The following is a 14,345-nucleotide window of genomic DNA, read 5'->3' as shown; positions in this document are numbered from 1 at the left end:
GCAAATCCGAATCCAAAAAGAGAATCATGATCCGAAACCTATGCTACACAATCCGAAATGTGACGAAACTTGGAGAGAATGTCTAACACAGTAGTCTAAGACTAAAAACCATAATTTGGACATCAAACAACCATTAAAACCATTACTTACTAATTTGAAATCATTGTTTCTATTTTGGTAAAAATCATGGTTTTCATTGGAAACATGCTATGAACGAAAGAGATGAACTAGAGACGATAAGGTCTCATTCTAGTACAAGAACACAGTAAATCAGAGGTATGAATAATCATGGAGAGGCATCTACAATGCTAGAATAAATCAAAATAGGAATATGATCATAGTTTAAGAAGAAATCATAAAAATCATATAAAGAATGAATAAGATGATCATGGCACAAGGGAATGAAAAGAGATTGTAAAGATATGACTACAAGGTTGTAGCATCTTCATCATAATCTCAATTCAGAGATGAGAGTGATCATGGAAAGAATGAATCAAGAACACAAAAGATTGAATACTAACCTTTGATTGAAGAACAAGAGAGAGAACTAGCAAGTTTGCAAGATTAGATCTTCTTCTACACTTTTGGAGGCTTGGAGATGGTTTCCCTTCGTTCTCTAAGGGCTTTGGAGGCTAGGGATACTAAAATCACGAAGTCATGGGGTATATATAACAACATAACCTAAACAGAAGATTCTGCTCGAGTTCAGCATCTCTGGGTCGATTGGCTGGGTAGCCTAGCCCAGTCGACCCAAGCAGTCGACCCAGGCAAAAAGCAAAGCCAAGATCAGGGATTTGAGGGCCTTCCACTACTCGGAATCAAACGAAACTTTAAACACATATTCTATAACTTACCTAGCATGGAAAAATGGCTTTAAATCATATCCCACCAAGCTCTAAGGTCATCAACCAATCTTCTATTCATCAAGGCGTAGTCTCTTTTCTATATCCAACACTGTCTTCAAATATGGGTATCATCTTCAATCTCCATAGGTTCGGAGTAGAACACTATGTCTTCTACCAATATGGCCCATAGTTGACTATCACTTCTACTTCGGGTCTTCGGACCTACAAGCAAAAGAGTATCCGGGTTAAGGTTAGGGCCGGGTTTCACAGTTAAAGTGCATTTTCTTGGGTTATCCTCCTACATAGAAGGGGTGTAAGTGTTATCATCCTAATTCTTGTCGTTTTTTCGTCTTTATGGATGTTGTATTCTAGGAACAAATTCCTTTTTTTTTCCCTACACCTCTTCAGGGGGAGAGTTTTAGTGAAGAGGTTCCAGTGTTGATTCCTCCTTTCGATATTTCTCTTGAGATTCCTGCAGATGATTCTCCTTTGGAAGATGGAATGACCGGACAGGAACAACTGGTGGATGATATACAGGGGGAGACTAGACCTCTGAAGACCTATCAAAAAAAGCAACAAGTGACCCATTCTGAACCAAGCCAATAAAAAGCTTTGGTTCCTGGCCCTGAACAATCCCTTCCTCCAAGTGAGTCTGTCTTTGACCCTTCTTCTAATCCTACTTTGGACTTACCAATTGCATTAAGAAAGCAGCCTCAAACTTGCACCAAACATCCTATTTCCAATTATGTTTCATATCAATCTCTTTCTCCAGAATTTCAAAGTTTTACTTCCTCTTTGTCCTCTACTTCTATTCCTAACACTTGGCCGGAGGCATTATCTCATTTAAACTAGAAAGAAACTATGGATGAGGAAATGCAAGCTTTGGAAAAAAAAATAAAACGCAGGACTTGGTGACTTTGCCCATAGGAAAGCAGACTGTTGGGTGCAAATGGGTGTTTGTGATCAAGTACAAGGTAGATGGGATTGTTGAAAGGTAAAAGGCAAGATTGGTGGCCAAAGGTTTCACTCAGACTTATGGCGTTGACTACCAAGAGACATTTTCCCCTGTTGCTAGGATGAACACAATTCGTACTATTATTTCATGTGCAATTAATAAAGGGTGGAGTTTACAAACATTAGATGTGAAGAATGCCTTTTTGCATGGAGAACTCTAAGAAGATCTATATATGGATATACCACTCAGATATTTACTATAGAGACTTATAGGAAAGTGAGAAGTTAAAGAGGCTTTATATGGGCTGAAGCAATCTCCAAGAATGTGGTTTGGAAGGTTCCATAAGGGAATGATATCTAATGGCTATAAGCAGACCAATGCAGACCACACTTTGTTTATTAAAATAGATGGTTGCCACACTACTATACTTTTAGTATATGTGGATGATATTGTGATCAGAGGCAGTAGTGAGGATGAGATTTTAGCATTATATGGGAAAACTAAGATATTTCCTAGGTTTAGAGTTGGCATATTTTGTGAAACCCAGCCCTAACCTTGACCCGGAAACCTTGTTATTTGTAGGTCCAGTGACCCGAAGTAAAGTAAGAAGTCAGCTTTGGGCCATCCCAGAGGAGGACTTGGTGTCTGGCTTTGAATCCATGAGAGTTGATGATGAGGTTCTATTTATGGAAACTGAATCTTGATGAAGATCGGATTAGTTGATGGACTTGGAGTGCTCTCTATCATGGTTTGAAGGCATTTCTACCTATTAGGTAAGTCACTTGATATGTGTGCAAAACCCCTTTAGGATTGGATTTGATCTGGGTCTTCAATTCCCTGTTTAGGAGTTGCTGAACTGATTGGTCGACTGATTGGTCGACTGGACCAGTCGACCAATCCACTCGACCAATGGGTTTTGTCTTTGGCAGTTAGGTCTTGCTTGCTCTATTTAAGTCCAATCTCGAGTCTACTTCGTATTTTCTGCCTTCAAACTCTTTGGAACAAACCAAAGACCTCTGCAAGTCATCTCCCTTGCATCCTTGGTGTTTATCTTGACGGATCTTCGTCAAAACTCTTCCTCTTGCATCAAAGGTATGTCTACACTCTCTTCTTCTCCTCCATCTCTGTTTTTCTTTCCTTTTTGAGTTGAGACACTAGAGGAGATGCTGCATTCTCTGTTGCAAACATCTCTGGACTTGTCTCTCATGATCTTCCTAAGGATTAATGGCTAATGCAATGATCTTAACCATGATCATTGCAAGCTTTTGAAGGAATCATGATCAAATCATGATCTTGTCTTTGTTCATCTTTTGATTTAAATTCTGATCTTCTTAGATCTACTATATTGATCATGTTAGTAGTCAATTGTTGTGTTTTCTTTACATGATCCATGATCTATCAATCTCTAGTTGTTTCTCTTCTACCATACCATGCTTTCTTCATGAATCATGATAGTTACTTCTATGGTAGGTTTTGTTTCCTTATTTAGATTTATGCTCTTAGGTCTATTTTCTTGAAGATCTAAGTATGCCTTCCATGATATCTTTATCTGAATCAATGATTCATTCTCCTATTGTTCTTGTCTATGATTTCTATCTTGAATTCTTCAAGAACCATGATTGATCTAATTATACTAAATTTTTGTTTCCTAATTTGTATCTTGAAGACTTGATTCGATTAGTGTTTTGAGGTCCCCTATATGTTAGGATACTACTAATGTAGTTTACCCCTTGTTTAGTACCCTTTTGAACCACCAAATTCGGATCTTATATCTTAAAACTCTGATTTTGTAGGCCACTGTCTTCATTGGTCGACTGATTGGTCGACTGGGGCAGTAGACCAATCCAATCGACCAATGAGTACAGCAACTTCAGATTTGGTCTGTTTTGGATGTTTTGATATCTTTTCTGTTAGGGATCTTTCCAAATATGTTGTATACACTTGTTTAGGACCTTCTTCTCAAGTTTGTCAAGATCTTACTTGATTTCTTAGGATTCCTTTGCAAGTTATAAAAGGTAAGGATGGTTACTTCTTTAACAACATAAATTGCATATCTTAGTTTCTATATTTGAATATTGTTAATTAATTTCTTTAATTAGATTCTTATAATGTCATACTACTGTGGTACTGTCTTGATATCAGTAGCATTTTTATTTATATTGAATTGACTCATGTATGATTTACTTACCAGTTATATACAAGTTGATTGTAATTATTGATTTCTTTCCATATATGAAGTTACCATATATGTGATGTTATGAATTGATGCTTGTGTATGCTTAAGTATGGTTTGGAAAGTAGAGGTGTCCTTTTGACACTTCTGTCCTTGGACTACTACGGGAATATTATGGGATGTTTCCGGAGATGCCCTCTAGACACCTTCCTAAACTGTTGGATGACATATTTAGGACTGTCTAGTAGTGTTTGGCTAGGATGTCCCATTATGTCAGACCCTAATCGGAGGGGTATTGAGACTGAACGACCCGTGATAGCAATGGGGATTCATGGGCGCTCAAGACCGGTAACCAACCCGTGAGAGGACAGGAATCACATTGTGGGGGCCATTTATTGGTAGGGTTGCATATGGATAGACTTGGGCTCACGGGCGCTCAAGACCGGTAACCAACCCGTGAGAGGACGTGAGAGCTTCCCGTTTACCATATGTGGATAACCAGTAGGGTTGATGAGTCCGTAGTCAGGGACTATGAGGACTCTAGTGTGAAGGATATCGGAAAGGATCATCAGGGACGAGGAATGGACGTATCTGGATCTGACTTGATGTAACTAAGTAGAAGACTTGCATTTGGCTAGGCTTTACCCTAACATGCGCCAGTACTTAGACCAATGGTGATGTGAGAGAGCGGTGACCTATACCCCCAGCCATGGAATGTCCCGAGGGATGCTGGACCCACTACCAAAAGGTGTTGTGTGATGAGACCTTCCCAAAGAAGTACGGTGCTATGACTTAAAGCATGTCTTCCAATAGAGACCAGCATATATAGAGTTAGATTCATACATTCATTGTTTGTCTCATACCATATTGCATTTATGTTTGTTTTGTAATCCTGCCATTTATGTTATTATGGATTTAACTGCCTTACTGAGTTTCTTTGAAACTCATTCCTTTATTTTACAATGTTTGTTAGACTATTCTACAGGTTCTGAATATGATGACTGCTCGTATGAAGAAGCGCAAGGAGAAGAGGCATATCTCCAGGAAGGTGATTGCGGTTACGACAATTACACTGAGGATCCCGCGAGTGGTTATGCTCCGTACAATGCTTAGTCCGACCATAGAGTGGAAGCACCCTTGTGCCATTTATGAGATTTATACTTATAGGGATATTGTCTATAAGATTGAGAACAATTTAGTTACCTATTGTACTGCTATTGGGATTAGATTCTATCACTGTTTATTCTCTTTTAGAACTACTTTTCCGCTGGTTGTAGAGTGGGATTTCGCCTCACTTTACTTATCTGATTTAGACACTCTGATTATATTTAGTACTCTGATTTATATATGATTCATTCTTTCCTTATTTGGATCTATGGTTTATCTTTCGCACATCGATTATTATTGTTCATGATTATGTTATTGTTTATGTGGGAGGTTGATTACTCGATACCTGATCTTCGGGCTGTGGATCAAACTCTCGGGTATGCCAGTTAGGGTTCCGGCTGGGAGGATGTGACAGATTGGTATCAGAGCCCAAGGTTCGAGGAAATCCTAACCACAAAAGACAATAACTGAACATTCCTGAGTCATAGATCTGAAATGACTCCTCTACTCTTAGAAGTGAATAATAGAACACTTGGATTAGAAACTTAACCTATGAAGCATAATAGAACATTTCCGAATAACATACCATAATTATACTAAAACAAATGTCACTAATGCAAATAAAAGAAAGGTGCATAATATACAATAATTAAGTGAAACAAAATGAACTTCATTAATTTCAAATGCTTTTACAATGATTACATCTGAAATGCATAAATGAAAATCCTAGGGTACAGTCTATCTAGGTGATCTCCTCTGATCTCGGTATGCTCTGAACTCCTCCGCTAGCTGAGTCACCTGATGCTCTATCCTAACCTGTCGTGACTCCATCCTCTCATACATCTGCTCCTGTTTGACCTCCATCCTCTCTAGCATGGAAGTCATCGATCTCATCTGTGCCCCAAGATCTGAAGTCTCTGGAACTGCATGAGAAGGGCCACCGCCTCGAAGTGTGATGAAGGAAACTCGTGATGCACTGGCCCAGCCTCGTGCATCTCTGTATCGTCTCCGGCCTGATCATCACTATCAGGACCGATATCCTCTCCTCCATCCTCTGACTCCTGATCCTCATCCTTTGTCTCCTCATCATCCTCACTCTCCCGACCAGGAGATCTCTCAGACTGCTGCAGTCTCATCTGACGAATGGTCCGAGTCCCGATGACATATCCCTGTGAACCAGTGTCAACTGGTGTATCCTCGAAACTCACCCCGAAATGCCTGAAGATCAAGGTCAGTTGCCTCCCATAGCAAAGGTTCTGCATGCTAGGCCGCAGAACCAAGTCCAGCATGAGCTGCTGAATGATGTAGGAGAGATCGATCTCGAAGCCCATGTAGATGCGGTAGATGACTAAGGCCTCCATCACTGTGACCCGATGGTGATGTCCGGCCTTCGGCATAATGTTTTGGCCGACTATGCGACCGATAATCCGTGCAAAATCCGTCATCCATCCGCTGGTCCACGGAGTGAAGCATCGACGACTATCCCATAGTGTAGAGCATATCTCGCGTAGCTCATACGGCATCGAGTAGCTGTCCAAATCTGCTCCTGCAGGTATTCACACACACTGCTGTGGATAGTAAGGAACCTACAAGATCTCAGCCAATGCTCAGGTGGAAAAGTGAATCTGAGTCTGGAAGACCATGCTCCTGAGGACAAGTCTAAGTGGATGTCCTTGACCTCGAGCCTCCTCTGTGTAAGTAAGGTTGCTGAAGAACAACCTCACTAGCTCCAGGTATACCGGCAGATCCTCAGTGAAGAGATGTGTCCACTGCAACGTGTCGAATCTCGCCGAATCCTAAAGACTACGAGCTGGCGTAGGTGAAGCGGACGTCCCAACTCGATGTTACAGTAACTGAAGTAGGCCTCGTACAAAAACTCTGCCTGAGGTGTGTCGAACATGTCCGGTCTCCGAACCTCCTATCTAGGCTCTGAAGGAACCTGACCTCTGCCCCTAAGTGCCCCTACAATACGACCACGACCTCTACCTCGTCCTCGCCCTCCCCTCTGCATAGTGTGTATTTGTGAAAGAGACAAGAGACATTTCCAGTTAGTGCTACTTTAAGATTTGAGCCAAAAGGGTATTTTCGTAATTTTTTGAAAAATTTCAAATTTGGGGAAAATTTGATTTGAACATACTAGCATGTGCGCAATACTTGGAATTTCATGTCTATGAAGTTGGTTTGAAGAAAATCGATCGAAAACTTGAATTAAAGCGAAAAATTCAGCAAGAAGGAAAATTTGGGGATTTTGCAATTTAGGTCAAAATTGGATTTTTGAAAAGTTGAAATTGGTTAAATCAAATTTTATGGACCTATCTACAATATCATCTTGAGCATGTAGCATTTGATTTCGTGCGGAAATTTCAAGTGGTTTGTGAGAAAACGAAAATTTTCTAAAGTTAACAATTTCGGTATGAAAACGTTGCGAGATGAACACCAATATGTTAGAACTTGTTGTCTATGCATGGCATTGTGTTTAAAACCTAAGGAATATGTTTCTAAGCATTCCTAAGCATGATTTCTAGCATTGGATACAAGCAAAGCATGGTTTTGATTGAAATGCAAGCATGAGAAGATGAAAATGGAAGAAAGAATGAAAGATTTACCTTGTTTGTGATGGTTGTGTGTTGAAGTGTTGTTGTTGAAGCACCAAAACACCTCAGGAGCACTTGGAAGAACCTTTGGAGACTTTCCCTAGAGCTCTCTCACCTTTGAAAGAGGATAAAATGAAGTTGGAATGTGGAAATGAGGCTTATAATGCGAATTTTCGCATTCTGTCTGGATTGGTCGACTGGGTCAGTCGACCAATCACTCAACCAATGGACACAGAGACCTCATTTTCTGTTGAATTTTTGGAAAATGTGATTTTTGCCTTATGGATTATTGTTTGATGACTATATGGATATATTTAAGCATGATTTAAGTTTTCAAATCATTTGGACTTGTGGTTTATGTTGAAATTTCGAAATTCGGTATTTTGATGTTCTCAGTTTTTGCAGAATGGTTACTCTGAGAAGTGGGCGTGGTGAATCCAGTGGTCAAGGAGGTGGTGAAATACCTCAGGGAGATGGTGAAATACCTCATGGGGGTGGTGAAATACCTCATGGAGGTGGTGAGATACCTAATGTTGATCAGGGTACCCATGAGATACCCGGTGCCCCGAATGTTGGAAGCTTCCGTGATATTGCCAATATTATGGGCAATATGATGCAGCAGCAAGCAGCTCAGTTCAACCAGATGTTAGTGGGTTTCATGACTCTGCATAATGAGACTCGAACTGGTGCTAATGTGAATCCTCATGCCGCAGTCCTGAATGCGGGAGGTTTAGCTGGAACTCCTCATACTAACCTGATGGAGAGTTTTCTGAAGATGCAAGTACCCACTTTCACTGGAGTTACCAAGGATCCCTTGTTTCCTAACAAGTGGCTTCGTGAGTTGGAGAAGGCTTTCCGACATCTGCAATGCTCGGAAGCTCAGAAGATTCTGTTTGCTGAACAGAAGTTGCAACAAGAAGCTGATGCATGGTGGACCTCCACTCGGCCCGTTTTGGAAGGTTTGCATGCAGGAGTTGTAACTTGGGAGTTGTTCAAAGAGGCTTATTGCTTGAATTATTTCCCCGAGGCGGTGAAAGATGCGAAGGAAGCTGAGTTTATGGTTCTCACACAAGGATCTTTGTCTGTGTTGGAGTACCAACAGAAGTTTGAGGAGCTTCATTTCTTTGCTCCGATTCTCCGAAGGTCGATCTCGCCAAAGCGAAGAAGTTCTTCAAAGGACTGCGCCCTGCCATTAAAGCTTACCTCACAGTCCAGCCTATAGTGAGCTATGCTCAAGTGGTGCAGAACTCGAAGAAGTTGGAAGAAACAGAGAAGGAGAGTGCACGTACGCAAAGGCCCTGGCAGCCAAGGAACCCTGGGTTGGTGGATCGTAATGATCGGCGTTTTGTGAGACATACACCCTACCCCACTCCTACTTTTCAGCCTAGGAGTGTAGGTCAGAACTCGGGTTTTCAGCAGCCCGGCCAGTTTAGGACAAGTATGGCGGAAACCGACCACTAGTGAGTGCAAGTGCTAGGCCTGTGAATGCGAATCCTAGGCCTTTTGTTCAGAAGCCCCCTGTTGCAGCTACCCCAGTTGGACCCAGCAATCCTGTTTGCTTTTACTGCAAGCAAGCTGGTCATTTGGCTCGTGCCTGTCCGAAGCGGCCTGTCCAGCAGCCTGCTCCAGTGGTGAAGAGTGCTCCTACTCCTCCCTCCGGTAGAGTGTTCAGTATTTCCCAGGTCTTTGAGCGGGATCCAAGCCATGAAGTGATTACAGGTGTACATTGTTAGTTGCTTCTATTTCGCATTTGTCTTATTTGATACGGGTGCATCTCATTCGTTCATGTCATCTCGCATTCATCAAGAAGACCGACCTAATCCCTGAGAAGTTGTCTAGTTGTTTATTGATTAGTACACCTACTGGTCCTGTTGTGGAACTAGATAAGGGGTTATCTAAATGTCCTGTGTTGATTGGTGAGAAGAACTTGGAAGCCAATTTTGTACTTCTTGATATGAAGGACTTTGATGTTATTTTGGGAATTGATTGGTTAACAGCCCACAAAGCTATGTTTCTTTGTTCCTCAAAGAAGATTCAGTTCCATATTTGTGGAAGTCCGGTCTTAGAATTTCATGGTGAGAAGAGAAGGGTTTGTAAGAAGGTGCTGTCTGCACTGATGCAAGTCTATACCCTAGTGGATGATGCTTCATCTGAAGGCAAGGGTAAAGTGGAGAATAGAGTCGATGAAGTCAGGGTTGTCTGTGACTTTGTTGATGTCTTCCCTGATAATCTATCGGGAGTGCCTCCAGACAGGGATGTCGAGTTTTCTATTGATCTCGTCCCTGGTGCCGCTCTGGTATCTAAAGCTCCGTATAGGATGGCTCCTACTGAGTTCAAAGAGTTGCAAAACCAGTTGAATGAGCTCATTGATAGAGGTTTCGTACAACCTAGTGTATCACCTTGGGGAGCTCCGGTCTTGTTTGTCAAGAAGAAAGACGGTAGTATGCGCCTGTGCATCGACTACCGTGAGTTGAATAAGCTGACTATCAAGAATAGATACCCGCTGCCCAGAATAAATGATCTCTTCGATCAGTTAAAAGGTGCAGTTGTGTTCTCAAAGATTGACTTAAGATCCGGATATCACCAATTGAAAGTGAAGTCTAGTGATATCTTCAAGACAGCTTTCCGAACACGGTATGGCCACTACGAGTTTAGGGTCATGCCTCTCGGATTGACCAATGCTCCTGCGGTGTTCATGGACCTCATGAACCGAGTATTTCACGATGTGCTTGATAAGTTTGTGATTGTGTTCATCGACGACATCTTGATCTATTCGAAGAGTGAAGAAGAGCATGCGAGCCATCTAAGTTTCACTTTGCAAAGATTGCGAGAAAAGAAGTTGTACGCCAAGTTTAGCAAGTGTGATTTCTGGCTTAAGAGAGTAGTATTCCTTGGCCATGTGGTTTCAGCTGAAGGTATTCGTGTCGATCCTGAAAAAGTCCAAGCTGTGGATGATTGGGAAAGACCGAAGTCGGTAACGGAAATAAGAAGTTTTCTTGGATTGGCGGGTTACTACAAAAGGTTTATTGAGAACTTTTCTCGGTTGGATGCTCCTATGACTAAGTTGACCAGGAAAGAAGAGAAGTTTGTTTTGTCTGACGCCTGTGTGAAAAATTTCCAAGAGTTGAAAGATAGATTGACAAGTGCCCCGATTTTGACTATACCTGATAGTTCCGGTGGTATGACAGTTTATACCGATGCGTCAAAGATTGGATTGGGTTGCGTACTGATGCAACATGGCAATGTCATAGCCTATGCTTCTCGGCAATTGAAAGATTATGAGTGGAATTACCCCACTCACGATCTAGAACTTGCCGCTGTTGTCTTTGCTTTGAAGATTTGGAGACATTACCTCTACGGTGAGAAGATTGCCATTTTCACGGATCATAAGAGTTTGAAATACTTCTTTACCCAAAAGGAGTTGAACATGAGACAAAGGAGATGGTTGGAACTAGTCTCTGATTATGATTGTGATATTCAGTATCACCCTGGGAAGGCAAAAGTTGTTGCTGATGCTCTTAGTAGGAAGAACCAGAAGAAGACTTTGGATTTGAATGCTTTGAGTCTACCATTGTGGTCTTCTATTGAGAGCTTTGATTTGGAAATTGTCCTTGAGAATTCTGATTTTATTCTTTCTGCCATGACGGCAAGATCTGGCCTTAGAGATAAGATTGTTGCTCTACAGAGTTCGATCAAGAACTTTTGATCAAAGTTGAGAAGATTTCTTCGAATCCCGAGTCGGACCCCGACTTTGGTATATCCATGGATGGTGCTTTATTGTTTAGAGGAAGACTGTGCGTGCCTGCAAACGAAGAAATTAAAAAGGAAATATTGAAGGAAGCACACCAGTCAGTCTTTACTATACACCTAGGAAGCACCAAGATGTACAAGGACTTGAAGGAACATTTTTGGTGGATTGGTTTGAAGGCTGATGTCGATAATTTTGTTGCCAAGTGTGAGACTCGCCAACGTGTGAAAGCCGTTCGACAACCCCCATCTGGATTACTTCAACCTCTTCCTATTCCTAGTTGGAAGTGGGAGGATATCTCTATGGACTTTGTGACTAGCTTGCCTCGGACAAGTAAAGGCAATGACACTGTGTGGGTGATTGTTGATAGGTTGACCAAATCAGCCCACTTCATTCCTATGAAGATCACTCATACTCTGGATAAGCTAGCAAGGCTTTACGTGGATAATGTGGTTCACCTGCATGGTGTGCCATTGAGTATTGTTTCTGATCGTGATCCTAGGTTCACCTCAAGGTTTTTGAATAGTTTGCAGAAGGCCTTGGGAACCCAATTGAACTTGAGTACAGCTCATCATCCACAGTCTGATGGACAATCTGAGCGGACAATTCAGACATTGGAAGACATGCTCAGATCTTGTGTGGTGGATATGGGAGGTAATTGGGATGAACACCTAGCTTTGGTTGAGTTTGCCTATAACAACAGTTATCAAGCAACAATAGGCATGGCTCCATTCAAGGCTTTGTATGGAAGTACTTGTAGGACACCTTTGTACTGGACTGAGACAGGTGAAAGAAAAGTCTTAGGTCCTGAGATGATTGAAGCTACGAGTGCTATGGTAGATATGATAAGAGAAAGGATTAAGTCTGCTCAGTCAAGACAGAAATCTTATGCTGATAAGAGGAGGACCGATTTTGAATTTCAAGTTGGAGAGAAAGTTTTCTTGAAGGTTTCACCAATGAAGGGTGTGATGAGATTCAATGTTAAGGGAAAGCTTAGCCCTCGTTTCATTGGACCTTTCGAGATTTTGGAAAAGGTTGGACCTGTTGCGTATCGATTAGCATTACCTCCGCCTCTTGCTGGTGTTCACAATGTGTTTCACATTTCGATGCTCCGGAAATACATAGAGAATCCGGAACACATTTTGCAGCGAGCACCTGAAGGACTTAGTGCTGATTTGACCTAAGATGAAGAGCCGGCCGAAATCTTAGATAAGAAGGACAAGCAGTTGTGGAATCGCACCATCCCTTTGGTGAAGATTCGGTGGAAGAACCATACCCCTGAAGAAGCTTCTTGGGAGAAGGAAGAAGATATGAAGGAGAAGTTTCCTTACCTCTTTGGAAGTACAGGTACGCTTTCAATTTCGAGGATGAAATTTCTTTAAAGGGGGGGAGAATGTGAAACCCAGCCCTAACCTTGACCCGGAAACCTTGTTATTTGTAGGTCTAGTGACCCGAAGTAAAGTAAGAAGTCAGCTTTGGGCCATCCCAGAGGAGGACTTGGTGTCTGGCTTTGAATCCATGAGAGTTGATGATGAGGTTCTATTTATGGAAACTGAATCTTGATGAAGATCGGATTAGTTGATGGACTTGGAGTGCTCTCTATCATGGTTTGAAGGCATTTCTACCTATTAGGTAAGTCACTTGATATGTGTGCAAAACCCCTTTAGGATTGGATTTGATCTGGGTCTTCAATTCCCTGTTTAGGAGTTGCTGAACTGATTGGTCGACTGATTGGTCGACTGGACCAGTCGACCAATCCACTCGACCAATGGGTTCTGTCTTTGGCAATTAGGTCTTGCTTGCTCTATTTAAGTCCAATCTCGAGTCTACTTCGTATTTTCTGCCTCCAAACTCTTTGGAACAAACCAAAGACCTCTGCAAGTCATCTCCCTTGCATCCTTGGTGTTTATCTTGACGGATCTTCGTCAAAACTCTTCCTCTTGCATCAAAGGTATGTCTACACTCTCTTCTTCTCCTCCATCTCTGTTTTTCTTTCCTTTTTGAGTTGAGACACTAGAGGAGATGCTGCATTCTCTGTTGCAAACATCTTTGGACTTGTCTCTCATGATCTTCCTAAGGATTAATGGCTAATGCAATGATCTTAACCATGATCATTGCAAGCTTTTGAAGGAATCATGATCAAATCATGATCTTGTCTTTGTTCATCTTTTGATTTAAATTCTGATCTTCTTAGATCTACTATATTGATCATGTTAGTAGTCAATTGTTGTGTTTTCTTTACATGATCCATGATCTATCAATCTCTAGTTGTTTCTCTTCTACCATACCATGCTTTCTTCATGAATCATGATAGTTACATCTATGGTAGGTTTTGTTTCCTTATTTAGATTTATGCTCTTAGGTCTATTTTCTTGAAGATCTAAGTATGCCTTCCATGATATCTTTATCTGAATCAATGATTCATTCTCCTATTGTTCTTGTCTATGATTTCTATCTTGAATTCTTCAAGAACCATGATTGATCTAATTATACTAAATTTTTGTTTCCTAATTTGTATCTTGAAGACTTGATTCGATTAGTGTTTTGATGTCCCCTATATGTTAGGATACTACTAATGTAGTTTACCCCTTGTTTAGTACCCTTTTGAACCACCAAATTCGGATCTTATATCTTAAAACTCTGATTTTGTAGGCCACTGTCTTCATTGGTCGACTGATTGGTCGACTGGGGCAGTAGACCAATCCAATCGACCAATGAGTACAACAACTCCAGATTTGGTCTGTTTTGGATGTTTTGATATCTTTTCTGTTAGGGATCTTTCCTAATATGTTGTATACACTTGTTTAGGACCTTCTTCTCAAGTTTGTCAAGATCTTACTTGATTTCTTAGGATTCCTTTGCAAGTTATAAAAGGTAAGGATGGTTACTTCTTTAACAACATAAATTGCATATCTTAGTTTCT

The sequence above is a fragment of the Hakea prostrata genome, chromosome 2, assembly GCF_041222555.1.
Source record: "Hakea prostrata isolate BN-2017 chromosome 2, UWA_Hpros_2, whole genome shotgun sequence".
NCBI lineage: Eukaryota > Viridiplantae > Streptophyta > Magnoliopsida > Proteales > Proteaceae > Hakea > Hakea prostrata.
The sequence above is the reverse complement of the archived record's forward strand: the minus strand, read 5'-3'. Positions refer to the sequence as shown.